The sequence below is a fragment of the Taudactylus pleione genome, unplaced genomic scaffold (genome assembly GCF_031769625.1).
Source record: "Taudactylus pleione unplaced genomic scaffold, aTauple2 ptg000015l, whole genome shotgun sequence".
Lineage (NCBI taxonomy): Eukaryota > Metazoa > Chordata > Amphibia > Anura > Myobatrachidae > Taudactylus > Taudactylus pleione.
Genome location: NW_028284417.1, coordinates 1,892,158 through 1,909,875, shown reverse-complemented (window position 1 = coordinate 1,909,875; position 17,718 = coordinate 1,892,158). Strand labels below are relative to the sequence as shown.

Here is a 17,718-nt window from a genome sequence, read left to right as displayed (position 1 = left end):
AGAAGATGGAGAAAGCAGAGGACATCAGAACGCCCGTGTACATCCATCCAAACTACGGCATTATTAGGGTGATCATGTATAATCTCCATAAATACAATAATTTGAATTCATTGTTGAATTACTAAGCCTTGCTTCTTTCTTGTGGATCTACCATGTTTGCATGGCTACAGCCTTTTACAGGGTCATCCTGTAAGATGTTGGTAGAAAAGGTTTCTGTTCACAGAGCACGACATGTGGCCATGATCAGAAAAACCCATCATGAAATATTTACAACAGCATTACACATTAATGGTGCATTTTCCTGCTTTCTCATGCAACATAATACTACAAAAGTAATAAGAAATCTTCCATGCTAAGATGATAAAACAGAATACTGGAGGCCGTTATAGGTTCACAAAAGAGATTTTGGTAAGCATGAGTGTACCTGTGATCAAGGTGATCAGTAGTGTGAGCCTACATGAAACAAATTCAAAAGTAATTTGCTAATCTTCAATCAGTGCATTTTCGCTGCTTCCAAAGTGGTCATTAGAACCAAATCATTAATAAGTGTGAACATATTACTTATTTTTGTGCAACTTAGTGCAGAGTATGACTTCCACTGTCTACTAGTTGTTGATTGCACTGTAGGGAAAAGAAAAAATGGCTGAGCTGACCCTTTTCTAATGCACAAAAGATTTATTGTAGATGGAAATGGAATTTCATAAGTTGTATACTGTATCAATGCATCTTAACAATAGTGCTAAATCCCTTATTGAACATAACCATATAAAAAACGTAACTCCACTCAACGCTTGATCAAACCAATCCCATAAAGAAATTAAAAGTCCAGTGTATGGAAAATATTCAGTCAAGAGGTGATTTATATGTGAAGTGGACACTGTAAATTACTGTACAGACCATGTGACTACCTGGTGCTGAACAAAGTGGGTGAGTTGGTTTTCTACATATATTGCATAGACATGTACAGCTTCTAATGCCTTGCAACACCCTGGCACTCTTCAAGCTCAGTCTCATACATCTGTACACAAGATTGATTAATAATCCAGCATTGAAGAAAAAATAAATAAATAAATAAATACAATCCATTAGCAACTAGGGATGTGCAGGCTCGGATAGGTTCGAGTTTGCACGTGGAGTTCGGATTTTTCCCTCCAAAAAAACGGAACTCAGAACGAGGCAAAACGTCATCTTACATGGACGAACATCATCATTCCTGGTCTTTTGTCCAGGAATGATGATGTTCGTCCATGTAAGATGACGTTTTGCCTCGTTCTGAGTTCCGTTTTTTTGGAGGGAAAAATCCGAACTCCACGTGCAAACTCAAACCTATCCGAGCCTGCACATCCCTATTAGCAACATGCTCTAGAATTGCTATAAAACGATGATAGGCAAAAAAAAAAAAAAAAACAGAACAGTAACCCTTCTACGTGCTCCCCCAGCTCTGTCAGACACTTCTTCAGTATGACATGGCGTCCTCTGCACAATGCAGGGAGGTCACAGGACATCTAATCAGGGAAAGAGGTAGAGCAGGGATGGGGAACCTCCTGCCTGGGGCCCTTATAAGACCCTCGGTATCATTTGGTCTGGCCCGGAGAGCTTTTTTTTCTGCGAGCCTCATCTGGCTAGCAGGTTGCCTAGAATGGCAGGCACAGAAACAGACAAATCTCAGGTGCACAACTCCAAATTATTAATAATATATATAAATGCAATAACATTTTGCAATCAATAGAGGTTTTTAGCACAATCATGGCCAAGGTTATGGGCCTACCCACCATATCCAGGTAACCTCTTTCGGGTAGGTCCCTAACATACTAAGGTTCAAATCCAGAGCGCAGGACCCCCCAAAACCGGCCCAGCTAAGCCGCCCAGGGCACCACCATAGTAAGAAAAGTGCAGTGAAAAGAGATAGTTAGGAGCAGCTACTGCTACATATAAAGAATGAAAATAAAAAAGTGAGGTACATATATATTAGACACACAGTGAAGGGTTAAAATGTGTTATAAAGGAAAATGTGTTATAATGCAGTGCCCTGAGACAGACCAACCAACGCAATCCAGGGGGACCCACGCCCCAAAAATGAACCAAAATTGCACTACAGTATATAACTTGTAGGACTTACCTAGAATTGTGCCTAATACCAGTGTGCATATACATTACCATACTCCATGCTTTTAAACCAATAAGGAAGGGTGCTAGTCCAGAATGGGGGCGTCTCCTTTCCCTCAGGTGTGCAATAAAGCACATTAAATGGAGCATATGGAAAAGATTTCTGGACTGCTCCTAACTATCTCTTTTCACTGCACTTTTCTTACTATGGTGGTGCCCTGGGTGGCTTAGCTGGGCCGGTTTTGGGGGGTCCTGCGCTCTGGATTTGAACCTTAGTATGTTAGGGACCTACCCAAAAGAGGTTACCTGGATATGGTGGGTAGGCCCATAACCTTGGCCATGATTGTGCTAAGAACCTCTATTGATTGCAAAATTTTATTGCATTTATATATATTATTAATAATTTGGAGTTGTGCACCTGAGATTTGTCTGTTTCTGTGCCTGCAATTAGTCTCATCAGGTAGCACCTCCCATTACATATATAGTCAGGTTGTGCAGTCCAGAAATCTTTTCCATATGCTCCATTTAATGTGCTTTATTGCACACCTGAGGGAAAGGAGACGCCCCCATTCTGGACTAGCACCCTTCCTTATTGGTTTAAAAGCATGGAGTACGGTAATGTATATGCACACTGGTATTAGGCACAATTCTAGGTAAGTCCTACAAGTTATATACTGTAGTGCAATTTTGGTTCATTTTTGGGGCGTGGGTCCCCCTGGATTGCGTTGGTTGGTCTGTCTCAGGGCACTGCATTATAAACACATTTTCCTTTATACAGGTTGAGTCTCCCATATCCAAATATTCCGAAATACGGAATATTCCGAATTACGGAATAATTTTGGCATAACTGAGATAATAAAACATTTGATTTTTGATGGTTCAATGTACACAAACTTTATCTAAGGCACAAATTATTAAAAATATGGTATAAAATTACCTTCAGGTTGTGTGTATAGGGTGTAAATGCAACATAAATTTATTTCATGTATGTACACAAACTTTGCTTGAGCCACAAAATTATTGAAAATATTGTATAAAATGAGCTGCAGGCTGTGTGTGTATAAGGTGCATATAACACATATATGCATTCTGTGTGTATATTGGGGTCCCATTCCCAAGATATTTCATTATGATATGCAATTATTCCAAAATACGGAATATTCCGTTATCCAAAATACCCCTGGTCCCAAGCATTTTGGATATGGGAGACTCAACCTGTAACACATTTTAACCCTTCACTGTGTGTTTAATATATATGTACCTCACTTTTTTATTTTCATTCTTTATATGTAGCAGTAGCTGCTCCTAACTATCTCTTTTCACTGCACTTTTCTTACTATGGTGGTGCCCTGGGCGGCTTAGCTGGGCCGGTTTTGGGGGGTCCTGCGCTCTGGATTTGAACCTTAGTATGTTAGGGACCTACCCGAAAGAGGTTACCTGGATATTGTGGGTAGGCCCATAACCTTGGCCATGATTGTGCTAAAAACCTCTATTGATTGCAAAATTTTATTGCATTTATATATATTATTAATAATTTGGAGTTGTGCACCTGAGATTTGTCTGTTTCTGTGCCTGCAATTAGTCTCATCAGGTAGCACCTCCCATTACATATATAGTCAGGTTGTGCAGTCCAGAAATCTTTTCCATATGCCTAGAATGGCACACTGTAGCCAAAATCTATGCAGCCGTGCCACCTGGAGCATCCTTAGGACGCTTCAGACGGTCACGCAGCTGCCCTTACAGCTCCTCGGAGCATCCTCAGGATGCTCCGCATTGCTGTAATCACCGGTGATTGTGGCCCTGCCCCCATGAGATGTCACATGGAGGGGCATGGCCTATACTAGGGCCGCAAATAATGTTATATATATCAAAATGGCCCTCGGCAGAAAAAAAGGTTCCCCACCCCTGAGGTAGAGTCTGCACCATGTGGATTCACTCCTTCTGCCACTAGCTTCTGATTAATAAGGCAAGTAGGAGGTATGAGCAACAAGCATGCATGCGTCTCTATTTTGGAGCAAGTGATGAGTCACAGTGGCATATAAAGCATTTTGTGGCGTGTGGGCATCTCAGGGCATGATTACTTGAAGGGGAGTGCAGAGGTTATTATGGATCCTTTTTTTTTTTTTCACTGAAAATAAGTATATCTGGTTTCCCTCTATTGCAATAGAAGCTTGCAGTGAGTGGCAGGATTTGCTGTGTTCCTAAGGATGCTGGCGGTGGTCCTGACGCTAAACAGAAGCAGCAACCTTAGGTGAGCTGGCTTTTATTCCACCACCATGCTGCTGAATTAGCAATGTACAATAAGAATCTAAACAAGTGTAACCGGCACAGTCATTCATGTCCCTTCACTTAGACCCCTTTCATGCCTAATTTTTAACATGCGTTATTGGTCGGGGCAACCTAGGTCCAGGTTTGGTGTGGAAGGGTCAATCCAGGTTTTTTACCTGGGAATCCAACCCTGTTAGCCAACAGGGTCGACTCTGGCACTGACCCAGGTAATGGTGCAGTTGTGAAAGGCACGACCTGGGTCATGCCTAAAATTAAGTGACTGGCGGCTGTTAAGCAGTCACCACCCACTTTTTATAACCTCATGTTTATGAGCCTGAAATAAGTCCATTTGTAATGACACAAACAAGTTTTGCAGAGCTGACTCGGGTTCAGTGTGAATGGGGTCTACCTGGGTCCAAGGTGCAGTGTGAAAGGTGCATGACCCGCTTTTGACACAGTTTAAACAGTGTAAAAAAAAAAACCTGTTTTGGCCCCGGCATTTTGGTGTGAAAGGGGTAGAAGTAAGGGTCTGATGCATTCTGCAAGAATGTATATTATTGGTTTAGAGGGCTTACTTTATGTAGCATGTATTATTAACTGACCCAGTGAACCTGCAGTGTAAAAAAGAAAATGAAAAATTTTAGAATTGTTGATGTGTACAGTATATTTCTAATACCATCATAAAGATTATGCTCTTTTATATAATATTAAAACCTGTATTTACTACACTACTGCTTAGCACACATCTATAAGCCAATTAACTATTTTTAATACACAAGTTAATAATTAGATGAAATAGTCCTCTTTAGATAGAAATACCCCTAAAAAATGACCAGGATAATAATCAGCCACTGATTTTGTACTACTTCAAAATCATCCAGACAGCAATACATCTATAATAGAACCACAACAGGTGCACACTAGTGCATGCCTCCTAAAATGTAACCAGGCAAAAACTGGGACAACATAAGCCCAGGCCCCAATCTGAACAATTGTGCACTTAATTCACCCAACATCCACTTTATGATGAACAAAATCCTATCTGAAGCCTGCACATCAGAATTACTGGGTGGTATAATGAGGACAAAACGTTCAGGCAAGGAGGTGGAAGTGTGCGTTAACACCTAGATTTTCTATTAGCCAGTGAAAGGGAATGTTCAGCTTCTGCAGTTACCATACTGTAGCTTCTACAACTGCACCACAGTGTTTTGTGCATCAACCATAGCCACAACTACTATACAATGTCAGACTGATTCAGCCACGTTGAGTGGCAACAGTTTTCTCAACTCCCACTAAATAAAAACACATTAAATGAATTAGAGGAGAGTTAAAACTAAATTGCATTTAAAGAAAACACACAACGTAAATAGGATACAGCCAGTGAATGGGTCCTTTCTGCATGAAAAGTAATTAGTTTATTTAGTATTAGAACACTGCCAAACACCCTGGCAATTACATGTACTGTAAATATATTTAACATTTTGATCCTTATGAATTGCAGTGAACTTGTAGCTAATTGTTGTGAGAATTGGGCTTTGGCAGTAATTAGTGATAGCACATTGTCCAAGCTACAATTAAGGGCTAGCAAAAAGAAAAGTCAAATACTGCAATTATAATAATGAATAATATAAAAAAAAAAAAAAAAAAAAAAGTTGAAATATCTGCAAGTGAAATGGGTTTATCATCCACAGAAAAGTCCATCTTTTCCGACCATCAGCCATCTTTGGATAGATATAGATTATATATTTAAAATAGATATAGATAGATATCTATCTATCAAACACACATACACTTTTCATAACCTCATCCAGGAGAACCAAAGAGTCGATATGTAGTGAAGCGATAGGTATGACTTGCCTTGTAGAAAGTAAGCATTATTCCAGCATTCAGTAGGGTATGTTTCTTGAAGTACATGTGTCCTCCACAAGTCTGCACTGGCTATTACCTATTTAAAGAAACAAAAAAAAAAAAGAAAGTGCTGCCAGTCACCCCCAAATATAGAATCTACACCCCTAATGAACTCAGTAAGGGTATATGAGAGGGTAAATCACCTATAAGAGAGGTATACCAAAGTAAACATACATATATTCTCTGTATTAATAGATACACAATCATATGTATGCTATAGTAAATGGTGTAATGACATGATAAAGGAAATAAAGCAGCACACACTGAAGGGGGTTATATAACACACATGTAAATGCTGCTGTAAAAGTCCGAATGCCCTAGGGTGGATTTTAGTTGCTGGGTACACACTGACAGATACACTGGTTGATGAAATGATCAGCCAATGTATCTGCTGCCCGTCGGGCAGTGTGTACCCGCGATATGTCGGTGAACGTCGGCGTTCACCGACATATCGCATTGGCTGCGCTGCACAGCCGATGGACAGATATGTCTGCAGACATATCAGTCCATCAGCAGGTGTGTATGGGCGGTAGACCGGCCGTACACACAGAGTGGCAGCCGCGAGGAGGGACACGCCCCCCGCAACATGCTTCCTGAACGCCGGGACCTGCCAGCAGACACAGATGATTGTTGCTCAGTGTGTACGAACAACCATCATCTGCAGATATATCTGTATGGTGTGTACCCACCCTGACTTCTCCATTTACTACTAAGATTATGGTTAGGTTGCTCACTGCTGCACTCCCTCTCATCAACCAGCAACTTCTGATGTTTATTTTACACTGTAAATCATTATTTCCAATGTTAAATCCAGCCAACTACAAATATTACACAAACACTGCAAAAGATCAATAGGAGGTAGAGTATTGTACTGCAAACGTTCCGTTTTCTATTCATGAATCTTAGACTTCCACCTAGTGGAGAAACGTAAATAGCCTAAACTGAATCATAGGTTCCTCAACACGTTTTTAACAGTCGTTCACAATAGGCGTCATAACATTTTCCAGTAATTATACTAGCTGAATAAAATAGATAAAGGCATATTAAAATCCTTCATGTCAACTATATAATGCAATAAGCAAAAGGCTACATGGGTGAATATATTGTCGTAATAAGTGCTACAAACAAAAAGGTGCAACAGTAGCTAACTAGTAAGTACTCTAACACCACAGTGCTAAGGAATGTATTGTTATTACACATCAGGTAATACAACTAGTGATACAAAGAAACATTTATACAACCAAGATATCTGTTTTCATCCTTAAGACAGCCTTTAACTTAGGTGTTATGCTTGGCAGTAACAGACTGCTGGAGACAAGCTATGAACATTTGCATGACCTCTCTATACCTTGAAAGCATAAAGCACAATGTTGCTACCAATATTGTATTCTGTATGTGGTACTGCACACATGACACCACGTATTCAGATTACCTAAATTTACATGTTATACATTTTTATAATTAAGAGTTGCTTGCAATTGTTAATACAAATGGCAAAGTATAAAGTAGAAATACCACGTAAATACTCAGCATATATGCTTATCATATTCCTATTTACAAAATAGAAGAGCTAGAAAGGCTACCTAGATATGGGGCACTCCAAAGGGATGTCCTTTCACAATACAACAACGTACAGCAAAATGTAAAAGCTCTAAAGTTAGTTGTAGAGCAAACCTTAGCGAACTGACCAGTGTTCTTCAGTACTCAATTTTCATATAAATGGGTCATAATATGAATCAATTCAATATAAAAACACACTAGCTTGTAGGTACTGAAAAAAAATTATGAACACGGCTTTGTTTTCTATTCGCAAATTTCACTTCTAACTGTTACAAGAACAATACTTCAGTTGTGATTAGAAACAATGTAATGCATCATTATCAACATAGTTGTGATTTGAAAAAAAATATAAACCTCTAATGGAAGTCTAATTCCCAAATCACAAATGTGCAAACTCCTTCAAGTACCAATGCAGATACTGACTAACAAGTCCAAACCATTAGTTTTTCTTTTTCATAAAAAAAAAAAAAAAATAATAATAAATTATATATATATACACACACACATACACATATACACACACACACACACACACACACACACACACACACACACACACACAGGTTTCACATTTAGGGGCCTATTCATCATCAGGGGCTACAGAAGTAGAGGCGTGGCTTACATGCACCGCTGCCTGCTTCTGCACATGTGTGACCGGAGGTCCTACTTACAAATTATGGCCGTATTCAATTAGAAGCGAAAAGCCACTTTCTGCGAAAAAGTATCGCTGATTGCGGCTTTTCGCCTGGTCGGAATTTGTCTCCATATTAAATTCCAGCCGGTTTTCGCATATGCAGAAAGTCAATAAAATGTAATAGCCGAAAAAGATTCGCCTCTGAATAGCAGGTGAAAAGCGCAACATTTTTATTTTGGGGTGCAAATGTGGGGAAACCTCTCTGAACCCTTGGGACAGCCCCCCAAAGGACAATCCCAGGGAAAAAACTTAACACCCCAAAAAAGTACTTTCATTTGGGAGCAAAAAAAAAAAAAAAACAAAGTGGGGGAACAAATATAAAAACTAGTGAAATAGACTTCTTGGGGGTCTGCAAGGATGGGTCAGGTGTTTTTATGATTGCAGGCGCATGCAACAGGTGCGTTTTTCACACTTTTTACAAGCTCACTTTAGAAACTGTAAAATATGCTAGCACCCATTTTCAAGCACCCCAAATTTGACAGAACTACTTATTTACACCCAAAAACACTGCTTAATGCCATTCTTCATCACTTGTACAAAGATGCTATTGAAACAACTTAAGTACCCCCAAACAGTTTTATTAGGGATATTCCGACACATCTATACTGATACCCAATGTTAGTGCATCTTTTTAGGGGGTTTAGGCTGGTTTCCCCATTTCTGACAGCACTTTCCGCCTGTTCCGAATTCGCTGCTTGCCGTTTTTGCAATTGAACACGGCGAATAGCTGGGATGCACACGATAAGTTTCTGCATCCAGAAGACGTGGTGCCGGCGAAAAGTCAGACAGGCAAAACTTTTCCGTGGGTGCAAAACTAATTGAATACCACCCTTAGGGCAGTGTTCAATTAATTTCGCATAGGCGAGAAAGTTTCACCTGCCTGACTTTTTGCCGCCTTCGTGTGTTTTGGATGCGGAAACTTTACGTACGCGTTACCGATTTACTCCGTATTCAATTGCCAAAGAAGTGAAAACGGGACCCGGCGAATGTGAAACAGACGAAAAGTGCAGGATGAATTGGGGGAATCACTCTTTACCCCAGAAAAAGATGGGCTGACTTCGGAATCATTATGGTAGTTTAGTATTAGCCCTAATTGAACTAGTTAGGGTACTTAAATGGTGGTAATTGCTTGTTATTAGTGTCTAGGTAAAAGTGGTGAAGAATGGCATAAATCAGTGTTTTTTGGAGTAAATAAGTAGTTCCATCATATTTGGGGTGAGTGTAAATGGGTACTACCATATTTTAATGTCTCTAATGGAATTTTTAGAAAAGTGAAATTCCTCCGTCATACAAGCACCTGCAATCCCCAAAACACTTGGCTCCTTCTTAGAGCACCCCCAGAAGCTTATTTCACTAGTTTTTGAAGTTGTCCCCCCCACTTTTTGGGGGTGAATTGCCCATTGTGGGGTGTAACAAGGGTTTTGAGTGGTTCCCCAACATCTGCACCCCAAAATATAGATTTTACACCTTTTTTTCACCTGCTATTCTGTGGAGAAAAAGTATCGCCTAGCAGTGCCTTGACTTTTCGCATCGGCGAAAACGGAATGGAATTGAATACGGAGAAAAAAAAAAAAAAAAAAAAAACAGGCGAAAACAGCTTTTCGCTCCGAATTGAATATGGCCCTTAAAGTACAAAAGAGGATGAGGAAAAAATATTATATATATATATTTTAATACCAGTTGTTTCCACAGGAGGGCAGATGATAACTGTAAAATGAGCTGAACTTCACAAACGAATTTTATGTTAAGAAATAACTCAAGTGCGTAATCTAGTAACTAATGACGACTAAAGTTAAAAACAAGACACACACACACACCTCAATAGATAAAATTTAATAAGCAAGATGTGCAATATTTTGTAGGTTGTGTGTACATAATCAGATAAAATGTAATGTGGCTATTACACTGGTGCTGATCATATACAGGCTTGTCCTGGGATGTAGTTGGCAACCTGACAGTCAGAAAGCCGGTGCCGAAATCCCGACAGCAGTCAGAATCCCAGCTCCAGGATCCAGACGGTGAACATTAGAGTTAGGGGACAGGGTTAGGCACTAGGGAAAAGGGTTAGGGTGAGGCTGTGAGGGGGGGGGGGGTTTAGGTTTAGGAGTACGGTTACAGTACTTACCTACATGTGTTGTTATTGCAAACCAGTCAGGAATCGGGCGTCGGGAATCCGATGCCCAACCCTTTCAAACCTTTAAACGTTTCCTTTAAAACGTTAGATTGTAAGCTCTCAGAAGTAGGGGTCTCTTCCCTCAGTCACTTTTTGTTCAGACTGTGCTGCTTTTGTAGGTATTCTAACCGCATGTGCAGCAATGATTACATAATTTGTACCCCATGTTCTGCAATGTTTTGCACGGTTAGACTTTTGCATTTTTATGTACTTTTTAAAAAGGTGCTGCAGGCACCATATAAATAATTATAAAACTAGTAACATGAAGAATTTTTCTGGAGTGTGAACCCCATCTCTCCTTTCTCCACCGGTAACGCCATCTCCAGCTCACATATTTGATGTTTCATTTCTCCCTGGCACCACTTTTCTCACTTCAAGACGGACTGTTTTAAAAGTCTGTTTGCAACTGTGATCTTATCTTCTTGCATTACCCCATCTGTGTAATTAGCCTGCAGATAACATACTCCCTCCCACTGTACCAGCTGATGCAGTGTCCCCTACATATGGCCGCTTTCCATACTATCTGACCATGGCCCACCCTCCAATTCCTTCCAATACTACTTGCCCAATATCCATTCCGACCTCAAACTACTGCTCTTATCTTGGCCTCAACAAGTACAATATCCAGGCCCACATTAGCAGAGCCTAAAAAACCACTGTAACATGCCCAAGTAAGCATTCCCGCTAGTCTGTTTTAACGGGGCGCCGCATCCTGCCCTATTTCTGAAGGACAGAAAGCACCCTGCCCTCCAGCGCAGCGCCCTGCCGAGACAGCCTGCGGGTTCTGTCTCCATCCGCGGGTCACAGTGCCCGCGGGTGATCAAAACGCCGGCGCAGCGGTCACCGCCGATGAATGGATGCCGGGCGCATGCGCCTAGCATCCATTCACTGTGACCGCAGCGCTTGGGGGCTGCCCAGCATGTCCGGAAGTACCAGGCACACCCCCAGGAGTGACGAAAAGGGGACGCGTCATTAAGACATGCCCCCATTTCTTTGGCCACGCCCCCTATTTGGGCGCGCGCTGAAGTGCCCTAGCTCTAGGTCCGGCGCCCTGCCTGCTGCCAGACCTAGCGTGAACACTACAAGATGGCTGCCTCCCAGTTTCCATCTTTAATGATTTGTTCTGTAATGCTCTACTACATATTACACTTCTAAGAATTGCTCATCCTGCTCACTGTAACCTTTGAAGTGCACCCATGATGGCAGCCTTGACTGGTACCTTTATGTATGAAAACATGTTAGTGATAAAGTAAAGACTCTGCAGCCATCTTAACAGAATTTTTGCCCTTCTCTCTTATTTGCATGTATTGTTTATCTTGCACATGCTCACTGTAACTTATGTAATGCACCCTAAATGTCTGCCTCACCTTGCAGTTTCACGGGTAGATGTACAATGCATGAATAGGACGCTTTTGTAAGGATTAGAATTACATCTCATCTCTTCCAGGCATTGCTTATGCCACCCACTGTAACCTGTGGAGTGAGCTCAAAATTGCTGCCTCATCTGACACCTCCATGATTATGGTGATGAATAAACCTTCAACTAATGACCCAAAATGGCTGTCCAACCTCTGTTTCGCTCAAGGTTCCTGTATTATGTCCCTGGTCTCTGGATTTAAGCAAATCTAAAGTGCATTTCTGCATTCTCCATCTGGGGGACACTTCTTGACCATGGGGTCTAGTGAGGGTTGAGTAACTAGCACTTTGTAGTAAATAAGCTCCTCCCCTCCAACCCCTTCTTTTAAATTAAGCGCTGAAGGAGTAGGTCAGCACTAGTTTAGCTACTATCTATACATAATAAAGTTGTAATGGTTGTGCCTGTACATAGAATGTTTTTTGAAGAAATGTACTCCCTGGGACTGCCTATGTACTATGAGGCAAAAAAATTCTAAATTTTTGATTTGTTTCGGCATCACGCAAAAACTACGGGATTATTTTGAATTGTGTTTTCAATATTGTATAGCTTAGTCACCTAGACAGAAACTGAGAAATGTATTCTCAATGTGACACCAGGGAGTGGAGCAATAAAGAAAAAACCAGACGCTTGACACTTGGCGCGGCAGTGTGCGGGCTCCTCAAGCCAAAAATGACTAGATGTATGTAAATATTTTTTTTGTGGACAAATACACTATTAGAGACTGTTTATGAACTATGGAGACAAAAAATATTTTTAGCAGAATTTGCACAGGCTCCTCAACTCCATAATGACATATATACATACAAACATATACATACAAACATATACATACAAACAGTGTTCTCCCCAGGTTGTATGTTGCGGGTGCGTCGCCCAGCAAGAAACAGCTACCACCTGGCAGTTCGCACTCACCCCCCCCCCCCACCCCCCCAACACACACACCCCAATGCGCTGCGTCCCCTGTCTCCCGGTCACCCTTAATGTGTCCTTGTTGCCTCTGACACAGAAGTGGATAGATCCTCTTTCGGAAATGTACCCCACCGACGTCATCGCGGGTAGGCAGAGCATGTGATCACACCACGTGACTGCCACAGCCCCTCAAATCTGTATAAAAAGTCAAGGCATTCATTAATGATTATTACCTATTTAGACTATTTGCTTTTCAAAGCAGATTCAATAGAGGCTCTTCAACAAGATGCTAAAGGCAGTGGGGGTCCCATGGCTGGGTTATTAACTGGCAAACATTCAAGATTATGCCCAGTCAATGCATGAGGTTTTTGGGCTTTTTGTACCCAACTAGTCATGGTCTTTATCTTGAAGATAGGGTAGTATTATGTACCCCATCTTCTTTTCAACCTAAAGTGGTGTCGCCATTTCATCTTAAACAAGAAGTTGTAATACAGAATTTTGTAAATCATGTAAAACAAGGGAGTAGGATCAGTCGTCTCTGTTAGACATAGTGAGAGTGCTAAGAATTTATCTGGAGAGAACAACCAATAAAAGGAAAACTGATAGCTTGCTTGTCCTTTACGATGCTAAAAAAAATAAAAAAAAAAATAAAGAGGTTGGACAGCATCCAAACAGACTATAGTTAGATGAATTAGGGCCAAAATTTAGCAGGCATTATCAGAGAGCTGACGACCAAGCTAGGATCTCAGTTGATTTCACTTATTCAGTAGGAATTTCATGAGACGCGCGACATGGACTTCCCGCAGAGCAGTTATGCAAAGCAGCTGCACTGTCCTCTGTTCCTAAATTCACAAGATATTAAAGCTTTTTATAACTTTGCGTCCAGGGATGCTTCTACTGGACGGAAAGTATTGTGTTCAGCTAAAGCTCAGCATACACTTCCCTAGGGGCAGCTTTTGTACATCCCCTGGTCAAGGAGTGTCCCTCAGATGGAGGAAGGAGAAAATAAGATTTTTTGGTACTTACCATTAAATCTTTTTCTCCGAGTCCATCTGGTGGACAGTACAATCCCTCCCTTATTTGATTGTGCGAGTAGGATACTCGGTCCTATTTTTCTTCAACCTATCCTTGGGGCCAAGCAAAACTGAGGAAGAGGTTGGAGGGGAGAATATTTTATACTACAAAACGTTACCCTATTAAGTACTAGCTCCTCAATCCTCACTAAACCCCATGGTCAACAAGTTCAAAAATCTTATAAATATATTATAAAGGTTAAGAAAAATGCAAGTCACTAACCAGATATTCAGTGCAAAAATTATGCGTGAGGGCTATCTATTTTTTTGTTGTTTTTTTTTTAAAGGTCAAGCTATAGTATTCAGTTACAATAAATAGAATGCAGATTGCAAGTTGTAAAATGTTTTCTGCACACATCTCACTACAGAGACTTCATACGTCTGTTTTCTACTCAAAGAGAATGGGGAGTAAACAGTTGCATACACATTACAAAGTTTCATTAGAGGCCAATGAGTTTATATACAAAGCATCAGCTTGTAAAAGCTTCAAGGAGGGTTAAAGAACAAAATTTAAAAAAGATCAATGCTTTTAATATCAAAACCCCCAAATCTTCAACCTTTTCTTCCATGAGAGAGGTTTCAAGTGGCACTTGAATAATAAAAGGCATTCAAAGCAGCAATGACATTGTATAATATTAGATCACATTGAAAAAGCTGAAAAAGAAAAAAACAAGAACACCTGAGGCGCTGCAGAGCAGTGTTTCCACTTTCAAACGGTCATATTTTCTGGTTCTACCTGTTCTTTTCATGGTCAAATTCCCTGACAAATGTTGTACTTGAAATGATGTTGTAATCACATTACAGGTAAAAAAAAAAAGAAAAAAAAAAAACTAGCTACAGACAACAAAAAACCAAAACTGAAGAGGAAATTCTATCCAACTAGGAAAAAAAGAGGAAATACTATACCTTAACATTGCAGATATCCCTGCATACAGGCTGTTTGCAAATCGAGAAAACCAGGAGGAAAAAAAGAGGAAATACTATACCTTAACATTGCAGATATCCCTGCATACAGGCTGTTTGCAAATCGAGAAAACCAGGAGGAAAAAAAGAAAAAAAAAAGTGCTAACACTGGTGCAAAACTGGGAAAACAAAGCAAAAAGTGGGAGCATGCTTGATAGAAGCTAATGTGTAACTCAAGAGCTCCATTACCTACAGTAGGTACACACTGTACATATTTACTGAGCGAGACTGCACAGAAGAGGCAATGGAGCAGATGTATGAAGCTCTGGAAAGTGATAACGTGCAGAGTGATAAACGACCAACCACTCAGCTCCCAACTGTCATTTTACAGACGGTGTTTGAAAAATGACAGTTGGGAGCTGAGTGGCTGGTCATTTATCAATTTCCACTTTAACACTTTCCAGAGCTTCATACATCTGCCCAATAAGTGAAACAGGAAAAACTAGCCTAGCGCACCAGGCACTGTCATGCATCAACTGTTAACAGACACCCTGTACAGCATTAGTGATATTATCCTGCAGGAGACTCAAGATGCTGTTGACGAGTTAAATACGTACAGATGTGTCCACGAGATGTAGTTATGATCCCGGCGGTCAGCATACCGGTTGCTCAGAATGCCGGCGCCGGAATCCCGACACCAGTTAGAATATAGGCGCCAGCATTCCGACGCCAAGTATTGGGTTAGACACTAGGGGGATGGTTAGTGTTAGACTGCAGAGGTTTTAGGCTGCAGGGGGGGGGGGGGGAGGTTAAGTTTAGGGTTAGCCTACATACCGGTTGGTGTCGGCCTTGTAACCCAGTCAGGATGCCGGCGTCAGGATTCTGATCACAGGGATCCAGAGTGCCCCCAACTCGTGTCCACACACATCTTACCTCTGTGCGCTACAAGTCGCGTTAAACAAAGTATGATCGCCGTGCAACTCTGTGGTGCAGTGTCTTTTTGTGCAACTTTTTACCTTCAAATATGTCTTAGTTGCAATGTATCTGTATGTCGCACACGGAATATAGAAATGCTGAATATTTTAGAAGCGGTTGTGTGTCCTATTCACATCACTTTGCAAAGACGCATTTGAAGGTAAAAAGTTGCACGAAAAGACGCTCTGTGCTACACAGTCACGCCACGGCATGGCGCGACTAGAAGAGCTGTTTAACGGGCAAGGAAGTAAGATGTATGTGGACACATCTGTATCTCACCACAACAGGTGACAGAACAGATGCTTTACAAAAGCCAACACTATTGAGCCCAACCCATTTCAAGCAGTTGCTGATCAATAATAATCAACATCAATGTCCGAGGATGATATACTTTATTAGGACATGGAAAACAAGTCATGCAAGAGGACCCTTTGTCTACAAAACTTTAAATACCAATTCAATTGTTTTCCATTCCAACTATAAGTTATCACTAAAGTAATGCCTTTGTAAGCATTACTTTAGTACCATGGTTAAGCAATCCTAGAGTAACTCAGTCTCCTGGAGAAGACTTTCCTACTAGCTTAATGCCTCCAGTCTACCATGTCAGATGAAATGGAGCCTCAGCCCCAAAAACGGAAGAAGCTCTGACTTATTACTGATTAATGTGAAACATTCTAGGGTTAATGGATGCTATTGCAGCAGCAGCTGCATCTTTTGTTGCAGCCACTACTGCGTCTTTATTCTAATTCCACGGCCGATGGGCGTCCCATGGAGACGCCCACAGGCTGTGGTGCAAATCCACCAATCAGACATTGCACCTGCACTGTGGCGGATGCAGAATGTCCAACTTATCATGGCCGCTGGTGTCACTGCAACTGCGTCTTTAGATGCAGTCGCTGACACCAACATGTCTGCGTCTGGTAGTCACCCCACTAGTTACCATCCAGAAATGTCCTTTGACATTGCATGCAGATCTGCATGCAATGTCAATCTACATCTCTGTGCGGTAACCATCGGTATGCAGGCACAAATGAAACCTTCGGCCACTTGCTCCCGATGACTTCAGTGTTCGCCTCTGAATCACCCCCTCACTGTCCTACTCTGAAGACAGACTTCTACCTAGTAGGTGTGTCTGCTACAGAATCAATAGGAGCATACGAGGAGATTTATCAAACCTTCTAAAGAAAACAAAGTATTACCAATAATAACCAAGCAGATCTAGCAATCAAATTATAGAATGTACTAGATAATTAATAGACAGCTGGTTGGTTGCTATGGGCAACACCACCACTTCTTTAGAAGGTTTAGTAAATCCTCCCCATAGATTTTGCGGTGTACGAGCACTTTTCTCAAGTTCTGTTTTGTTCCCAGTCTTCAATGGCTCATTGCATTCACATTCCCTGGCTTTGGCTATTAACCCTTTCCCAAATAGTCAGCCATTCTTAACGTCTATTTGGAGAAAGGTCAGGGTTTAATTAATAGACTTGTATATAAAAGATTTTCTGCTTCACTGCAATGTGATTAAAAAAACAGTCCATTAGTGGCATTAAAACCAAAATAGCTATTTAATATAAATTTTCAAGCTGTGTGACTAATTTGCATATAAACACTACTGTGATTGGATGATGTGTCAGTCATACCTTTTATGGGAACTACAGTTGCATGTGATCAATGTGCTGAAGAAATTATACACTGACTAAATGTAATCTTAAAAGGTCATCTTAATTTGTTG

The 17,718-nt window shown here is 40.9% G+C and overlaps 1 protein-coding gene across 2 annotated transcripts in view; it reads right to left on the bottom strand.

The window, feature by feature from the left end:
• The window catches only part of SMAP1 (small ArfGAP 1), a 388,489-nt gene that overhangs the window by 357,460 nt on the left and 13,311 nt on the right, over positions 1–17,718 (bottom strand). The gene's annotated exons all lie outside the window — the stretch shown is intronic.